This window comes from Dipodomys merriami, unplaced genomic scaffold, assembly GCF_024711535.1.
Source record: "Dipodomys merriami isolate MVZ:Mamm:240054 unplaced genomic scaffold, mDipMer1.0.p SCAF_260, whole genome shotgun sequence".
Lineage (NCBI taxonomy): Eukaryota > Metazoa > Chordata > Mammalia > Rodentia > Heteromyidae > Dipodomys > Dipodomys merriami.
This window is the reverse complement of record NW_027204049.1, coordinates 1297328-1307500: the sequence shown is the minus strand read 5'-3', so window position 1 is coordinate 1307500 and position 10173 is coordinate 1297328.

The following is a 10173-nucleotide window of genomic DNA, read 5'->3' as shown; positions in this document are numbered from 1 at the left end:
TTACTATTATTACTTCTATTATTGTTATTGGCATTGCTATAGTTATTGCTGTTATTAGTATTGCTATTGTTGTTTTTGATACTATTGTTACTATTATTATTACTATTGTTATTAGTGTTATCATTACTGTTGTTATTACTGTTATTTCATTATTACCATTGTTCTTTTTGCTATTACTGTTGTCACTATTGTTATTGTTACTGTTATTGTTGTTAATATTATTATTGTTATCACTGTTATTATTGTTATAGTTGTTATTGTTACCACTATTAGTAGTATTATTACTATTGTTATTACTGTTGTTAGTACTATTATTTGTATGATTGATATTATTGATATTATTGATATTATTGTTACTATTATTACTACTGTGGTCGTTGCTATTGTTATTGCTATTATTACTCTTAACATTGCTATTGATATTACTGTTATTTCTATTATTGCTATTGTTGTTCTTGTTACTATTACTGTTATTGTTGTTTTTATTACTGTTATTACTGTTGTTATTGTTGTTGTTACTGTTATTGTTACTATTGTTGTTGTCACTATTGTTCTTACTATTATTATTGCTATTGTTATTACTTTTGTTATTACTGTTATTTCTATTATTACTATTCTTGTTGTTATTGTTACTATTATTCCTATTGTTCTTGCTATTATTTCTGTTATTGTTGTTAATACTATTTTTATTTACTATTATTACTGTTGTTATTACTATTATTTCTATTATCACTATTGTTATTGTTACTGTTGCTATTATTGTTATTACTGTTATTGCTATTATTATTACTCTTATTTCTATTATGATTGTTGTTATTACTACTGTTACTACTGTGGTTGTTCCTATTGTTACTGTTATTACTATTGTTATTACTATTATTAATACTATTATTAGTGTTGTTATTACCATTAATTCTATTATTACTATTGTTGTTGTTACTGTTATTGTTGTTGTTGCTATTATTAATACTATTATTAATGCTGTTGTTATTACTGTTATTATCACTGTTAGTTCTATTATTACTATTGTTGCTATTGTTACTATTATTAGTATTATTGTTATTACTGTTATTATTACTGTTGTTACTATTGTTACTGTTGTTATTACTGTTATTACTATTAGTTACTATTATTATTGCTGTTGTTATTACTGTTGTTATTTCTGTTGTTATTACTATTATTTCTATTATTACTCTTATTATTACTGTTGTTACCGTTATTGTTACTGTTATTGTTACGATTATTACTATTGTTGTTACTGTTGTTATTACTATTATTGATACTATTGTTATTACTATTTTTACTGTTATTATTACTGTTGTCATTACTATTGTTTTTACTGTTGTTATTACTATTATTATTACTGTTATTGTTACTGTTATTATTACTGTTATTGTTACTGTTGTTATTACTATTAGTATTATTGTTATTGTTGTTATTGTTACTGTTATTACTACTGGGGTAGTTGCTATTGTTATTACTATTATTAAAACTATTGTTATTACAGTTGTTACTGTTATCATTAGTATTGTTTTTACTGTTGTTTTTACTGTTATTATTGTTGTTGTTATTGTTACTGGTGTTACTATTGTTATTGCTCTTGTTAGTATTATTATTACTGTTGTTATTGTTACTATCACTGTTGTCACTATTGTTATTACTGTTGTTATTACTGTTATTGTTACTGTTGTTACGGTTATTGTTACTATTATTATGACTGTGGTTGTTACTATTGTTATTACTATATTAGTACTAGTATTACTGTTATTGTTTTACTATTGTTATTATTACTGTTGTTATTACTATTGTTATTACTGTTATTATTACTATTGCTATTACTGTTATTGTTGTTGTTGCTATTATTTCTATTGTTCTTGCTATTATTACTGTTATTGTTGTTGTTATTGTTACTCTTATTACTACTGTTATTATTACTTTTATGGTTGTTATTGTTATTATTATTACTCTTGTTGTGACTATTATTGTTGTTGTTGCTATTATTAACACTATTATTACTGCTGTTATTATTACTGTTATTGCTATTATTACTGTTGTTGTTATTGTTGCTATTATTGCTATTGTTGTTATTATTGTTATTGTTACTGTTGTTATTGTTACTGTCATTGCTGTTATTGTTACTATTATTACTACTGTGGTTGTTGCTATTGTTATTACTATTGTTATTCCTGTTATTATTACTGTTGTTGTTGTTATTCAGTTTATATTATTTTTTGGGTCTAGTCGTGAGGCCTGAATTCTGGGTCTGGGTGCTGTCCCTCAGCTCTTCAGCTCAAGGCTAGCACTCTACCACAGCACCACTTCTGGCTTTTTTCTTTTTACTTATGTGGTGCTGAGCAATCGAACCCAGGGCCTCAGGCATGCAAGGCAAGCGCTCTACCACTAGCCACCTTCCCAGTCCCCAGAGGGTTTTAATAAAGCAAGCCTTAAGGAAGAAAGATAACATGAAGTGACAACTACAGAAATTCTACAGAGATGACACCTTTCACATTTCTGTCTTCCTTCTCTTCTCATACTTCAGAAAGCATTGACTAACATTATAAATATACTGCAATTATAAGTTAAGGATCAGTGTTTGTTTTTTTTTTTTCAACCTGAAGCCTTTTTTCCATGATTCTTGACATAAACTTTTTGGGAGATTTTTTGGATTGTGATGGGATTCCACCCAAAACAAAGCCATGTATATCAAGAAAGTCAATATTTTCAACTCAGAGTACTAAACAAAAGAGGGAGAAAATTAAATTAAGGTTAGCAATATATGTCAAGCACAAATATACACAATATCAAGATATCTTGAAATTGTATACTTTTACTGGATAAAGTGGCTCAAACCTGCAATATTATCTACTTAGAAAACAGAGATTAGAGTATTGCAGTTCCAGGCAAGCCCAGACAAAAAAAAGTTTCAGAAACTCTAACCATTTGCTGGGTGCAATGTGTTTTGCTTGTGTTAGGAGGACCGCAGTCCAAGCAGGCCCAGGCATAGTGATACTACCTCAAAATAAGCAACCAAATTACAATCTGCTGGTATGGCAATAAAAGAGATGCTGTTTCACAAGTATAGGATTTTGGGTTCAATCATCCAGTATTCCTAGGCATTTAAGTGTGTGTCAGGGTAAGAATTTGGCATGTCTGAGGTCAAGACTTCATACTCATTTTACAAGCTCTAATAAAACCTTTGCCTCTTTTGTTATTTTTTTTAAATATAGCATAACTTCCATGCCCAAACCAAATAATTTCCTATTAGAGATTTTCTCCTATCCATTAAGTAATATATTATGTGTTGGATACTGTCCTACTGAAATCACACTAAAGATCAAAAACCCATTGCCTTAGAAAGTGACTGCATTGGGAAAGAGAATCTCAAAGGTAGCATTTAAGTTGAACTCTCCTCCAAGAGAAGCAGAAGGCCTTGAATATTCCAAGGAAAGAGGACTCAGAAGGAGCCAACTCTGATCTTGGAGTTTTAGTTCCACCAACTCAGAGGGAATGTATTTACAGTGTTAATGCTACCCAATCTGTGGTAGTTTATTATTACAATTACTAGCAAACATGTGGAATCTATAAGACATGAAAAGTCATTGACTCTTGGGGTCCATGACTCAAATTTATAATCCTAATGATTAAGAAGGATGAGACTTGGGCGATAATGGTTTTCAGAATGGTAGGAAAATTCATGAGGTTCTATCTCCAATTAACTTCAAAAATTTCTGGGCTGGAGACATGGTTCAAATGGTAGACTGACTACTGTTAGCAAACTGAGCATGAGTTATATTCAAGCCCCAAATTGGGATAAAGAACTTGTCCTTAGAATAATACTATGAGAAACAGAATTATGAATAGGAAAGCAGAAACAAAAGAAATAAACTTATTCATACAGACAAGGCTTCCCAAAATGAAATATGGCTTAAACTGTAATATTTAGGGTTTTCCTCCTATACAGTAGAAATAAATGGTATTTTGATTTGACAAAACTAAAGTGTAAAACTGTATGCAATAAATAATCACATTACTTTTATGTTTCCATAATTTAAATTTCCTACAAAGTTATAGAATAGTGTAGCTTTTGAAAATAAACCAATGTTGCACTTTCAAATATGATTATATATCCTTGCAAGTGTTGTCTAAAACTGATCTACACTGAAATGATTGCCATTGGTATCTTTCTCAAGATTCCAAATGTTTATACTTTCAGCTGACCTTCCACAAAACTCATACACCAAAATAACTTTTTAGTTTGTTCATGCAATCATAGGAATATAAACATATGTGTCAAAATGTTAATTACCTTAATCTGCTGTCATTAATTTAATATAACTAATACAATTAAGTATATACCTTGAGGAAAATAAGATTCTTCCTTCTAAATACATGCTTGCAGGCACACACACACACACACACACACACACACACACACACATATATTTACCACTCTGACTCAGGTTAGATTCCTGACATTGGGTATCAGACACTTATCTAATAATCAACCTTTCCTGCACAGATATAAAATACATTCATGTCCCGACCTGCAGGACGTCAACGAGGGCAGTGAACCTAAGCGAGAAGGAATGAAGGGAAAAGAGACACGAAGAAGGACAGCAAGACAAGGATTCTGATCAAGCTGCCAAATTTTATTTTTTCACACTGGGGTATTTATATGTTTAGAATAAGGAAGCTTTTTCATTGGGCATAGCAGCTGCAGGATGCTTGCTTAGGGCAGTGAAAAGGTGGTTGTTAGCAACAACTGGGTGTTTGTATGGGGGGTGAAAAGGTGGTCGTTAGCAGCTACTAGGGGGTGAAAAGGTGGTTGTTAGCAGCTACCGGTATTTGTATGGGGCAGGATGAAAAGACCAGATTCTGTGAACAGCCTCCTGATGTTCCAGTGAGATAGTCAAGCCTATCATGCAGATAGACTCCCTGCAGGGCTCTCGACACATTCATACTTCCACAATACAAAATACCAGATCATTCAAAATAATGAAAATAATTAAAGAATCACCCAGCTCCTGTACCATCTACGCCCTGATTTCATTCATTTATGTCAATACATTTTTCATATCATAATTAAAATATTTTTGAGTCTCTCATTAGCAGACAAAAATGTTATCATACAATAGGAAATGTAAGTAAAATTACTTTTCCCTGGGTAATCTTTTATATATATTATCAAAGACTTCGGTTTCCTTGTAGAGTCTGCTTCTGGCATTTTGCCCTAATGTCTAATATTAAATTACAAAGGACATGCCATATTCCTCAGTTCATTTTTCCTAAAGGTTATGCTATGGAGTTGAATCTGATTTGCTTGCTTATTCTAAATTAAATTTTCTCAACAACTTGAATTATTGTTTATGTTACTCCTAAACCATTTGAAATATCAAAAAGAACTGGAAATTCACTTTGACAATGATTTGTGAATGGCAACAATGCTTGTGGATGGAATGAAGGACTTGAATGATCTAGAGTTCCTTAAAAATGGCACTGTTCTTTAAAGGGCTGATCATTTAGTAAGCTTTAAAGTGTGGTCTTCTTATTTCATCTAAGAAGATAAAAGTATGCTTTTCATCACATTTTTGCCTTCAAAGCACTAAAATTATTTCCTTTGTACAGTTCAGGCCCAGCTACTACTGCAGTGAAACCCACAAACAACTGCACAGCTGTGTTAGCTGCTCTAGAATTTGAAATTTTCTTCCAGTAGCCCTAGTGATTTGAGCCCAGATTCATGGGATAGTCACATAATCTAGTTACAAATCACCACAATATACAAAGACTACATGCAAAATGAGGTTCAATTTTTTTCTTTGTTGTTTTCTTTTTGTCTTATTGATTGTCTTTTAAGGAGCTAGGAGCTGTGTATTTCTCATTATTGTTGATGTGACTTAAATAAATTACCAGATATTTCAAATAAAATAAAGAGATAAAAAATACATATTTAGTCACAAAATAAAGCTAAACATTTGAGTGATTTTTTTTTATTCTAGTCGTGTTCTCAGTTATCTTCATATAATGTCGAGGTGAGTCAAGCATATGTATAAATTGACATGTATAAGCACACAGAACTCTGGAATCTTTAGATTTTGATTTCTATATCAACTTCACCTAGAAAAGAAAATTATCACTCGGTTCATGTCTTAAGTAATCTACTTAATACGAGTTTTAATCATTTTTTTCTTTTAAAATAAATTTTTGCCAATCCTGGGTTTTATTTATTTTTCTTTCTTTATTTATTATTTTTTAAATTGTGAAAATACCATACAGAGGGGTTACAATTACATGGGCAAGGTAATGACTACATTTCATATCAAGCATTGTTGCCTGCTCCTTTGTTTCCCCTTCCCATTCCTTCCAATCTCCTCGTTGGTATAATTTGTGGAGGGGAAGGGAAAAATAAATTGTTTAAATAGGGATACAGGTGGACCCATTGCAACAATGAGATGTACAAGATGTTATGTCGAAAAACCAACTTTACAAGTTTTATTAATTTTAGCAATAGATCTCATAATCTATGGAATTGATGCATTGCATAAGTATTTGATTTATTATTTCCACTGAATTAATATTACATTTATTTTATTTTTTTGCACATGAAATAATTACATTCTTGAGGATAAAACATCCCTGTTTTTCATTTTGGTTGCCAAAGTGGAAGTATTAGACATTTTGAAATTTTAAATTTAAATTTGAACCTTCAAATTTCACTAGGACGCCGGGCACTGGTGGCTCACGCTTGTAATCCTAGCTACTCAGGAGGCTGAGATCTGAGGATCGCGGTTCAAAGCCAGCCCAGGCAGGAAAGACCGTGAGACTCCTATCTCCAATAAACCACTAGAAAACCGGAAGTGGTGCTGTAGCTCACATGGTAGAGCGCTTGCCTTGAGCTGAAGAGCTGAGGGACAGCGCCCAGGCCCAGAGTTCAAGCCCCATGACCGACAAAAAAAAAACAAAAACAAAAACAAAAAAACAAATTTCACTAGGACTTGAATTGTGTTACTTACAACTTTAATGTTAAAATAAAGAGCATTATTAAATAGAAAGCAACATTAATCCCTGAATTGACTTAATGATAAAAAAACAATTATATTTATATGACATATATACTTTTATTAATCGCTATTTACAAGTATGTATGTATGTATGTATACATACATATATACACATAAATATTCAAATTCCATTCATCCATCAGAGACAATAATATTGTACCATTCTTAAGGAAAATGAAACACGCAGAAATAATAATGTTAAGTGAAATTAACTGCACCCAGAGAAACTTAGGTTTCCTCACTTGTGGTAGATAGCAGCTGCTTCTAAATGTAAATTTATAAACATTTATTAAACATACTGGATGGTATGCAAACAGATACAAATGAATTATCTGAAGTGTCAGAGTCTATGTAGTGTGAAAATATCATTCTCTTAAAAGATTAAGTCAAAGCCCAACAAAATAAATGCCAGTAAATGTGTAGTGCAAGAGAGGACAGTGGGGGGCAATGTGAGAGGGGTAGGAAATTGAAGGGGAAAAGGATAGGCAAGAAACCATTGCATACTTCCCAGAATTGAAATATACAAAGCAAGGGGTAGTGTGAAATTGGGGTGAAGATGTTGAAGTGGTAACACATTTCCAGGTGCATTGTACACATAAACTGCTTTGTTAAATGGCAAGTAATTCCATACATAACATAATATTGAGATACGTAAAGACTGGGCTTGATTGGGAGGGATGGATGAGAATGTTGAAATGGGTGAAATTGATCAAGATGCTCTGTATCCATAAACTGTTTCAGTGAATGGCAACTCCTTTGTACAAGTAGTTAAAGATATTAAAATATTCAAAAATTTAATTATGATTGTTGAATAGAGAGTTTAACCTCAAGTCAATTCCCATTTAAAAATATTTTTAACCTGGAGGTTTGGAGAATCAAATTCCAATAATAAAACATTATGAATCTTTTTTCTGAAAATTTGAAATTTAAATAAAAATTCCTTTGCTTTTTGTCAGCTATTGGGCTGCTATAAGAGAATACTTCAACATAAGTGGCTTAAAAACATCAGGAGTATATTACCCATACTCTAGAAGCTTGAACATTGGTTATAAAAATGGTTATTCAAAGCAATTCCTTGTCTTATGGGGGGTCTACTTTCTGGTTCATTATAATTTATTTGCTGGACGTTCACATAGCAGAGTAGTTATATTGGGCTTCTTTTATCAGGATCATTATTTCAGGGTCATCTCTGAAAAGTTGATTCTAATGTCACCAGACAGGGAATACAATTTCAAAACGTGTATCTGGAAGTAGTTACATCGTCCAATATATTTTGCAACTTTTGCTTTAACTCTTAGTGTAGTGTATCATTTGGATATTATTTCATAAGAAATAATAACTTAAGGACAAACCTATATCGTGTAAATTATGTGAATGATTCTTCTTAACAATGGGAATAATTATAGTAATGGCAAAGTGAAGTACGATTGTTTAGTGGCTCTTGAATCACATCATAGGTAATCATGTAAACATGGTGCAATATTTCTAAGGCCCTTCTGATGTATTTGAACAATCTCCAATGAGTTAATTGCTTTCAGAAATACAGATCTCCTTTGATTTTAATTACCGTCTGCTATTAGGACTCCCACAGACACCAAAATTAGAGGATGCTAATTTCTCTGAAAAAATACATAATGTAATTGTTATAATTAATATAACATGAAGAATGTAATATTATTAGCATTATAAATACCAGAGTTCACATTATATAATACATTGACATCAATTTTTAGAATATTTATAACTAAATGTAAATTGTTTGCAAATAGTTATTTAATGATGTATAAAAAATGAGAAAAAGATTTGTGTACATATTTACTACAGATGCAAACAGATTCAGGTGGTTATTTATGATCCCTCATTTGTTGGTTTCATTCATGCATAGAGAACATGCAGAGAAGTGGCAATTGAAACCTTGCATTTACTAAAGAGTTAACTTACATGAAATTTATGTTCTGCTAAATATCAGATTTTATAAATTAAATTGTTTTTGTCCCTTCCTTCCTTCCTTCCTTCTTTTCTTCTTTCCTTCCTCCCTCCTTCCCTCCATCCCTACGTCTCTCTTTCTCTCTTCTTTCTTTCTCTTTCTTGTTTCTTTGTTTCTTTCTTTCTTTTTTCTTCCATTCTTCATTTCTTTTTTTTACTCAGAATACTTCTTAACACTATAGAAAAAATACCAAATGTTTTACTCCAATGTGTTATGAGGAATTATAACTATTAAATAGATTAATATTAATTTTAATAACCTAAGCTATATCTTAAAACAAAAAAACTAAAAACCACTAAAAAGCACTTCACAAAAATGCAGGATATGTAACAAATATTACTTTTCATGTCATTGTTTATTTCTTCAAACTAAAATAAGAATTTAGACATAATATTGTACATGTCTGTGTGTGTGTGTGTGAGAGAGAGAGAGAGTGTGTGTGTGTGTGTGTGTGTGTGTGTGTGTGTGTGAGTGTTTTGTTCTTGTGATTTGAACTCAAGGCCTATCCTTTACTTTTATTCACTCAAGGATAGTGCCCTAACATTTGATCCACAACTCCACTTCTGGCTTTCTGTGTGTGTGTGTGTGTGTGTGTGTGTGTGTGTGTGTGTGTGTGTGTGTGTGTGTGTGTGTGTGTGTGTGTGTGTGTGTGTGATTAATTGAGATGTGTCTCACAAACTTTCTTGCCAAGGCTGGCTTTGAAGTCCAGCTTCCAGAATAGCAAGGATTAGAAGCTTGAGACACTCATATTCAGCACAGATATAATATATCTAAGAATAAAATAAATTTCTTATTATTTGAATTCCAGAGGTCAATTTAACAAATTAACATTTAGATATTTATTTAGTTATTAAATCTGAACCTGTACTGTGGAAAAATACTTTTCATTTTTATGAAAAAATATGCACTAAAGGTTTCAATGACAGAATCTTTGGACAAATTGAATACTCTATTATTCAAAAGCGACAAAAGGATCATTAATCAAATTTCTCATGTAAGCTAAAATCAATAGGATCTATCAGGCTGACTGAAGCAATTTGTCATTAACTTTAAATTTTATCTATTGCAGCTACATGATTTTCTATTCTTTTTACCCTAAACTTTTTTGACATAAAAATTTAGATTCAT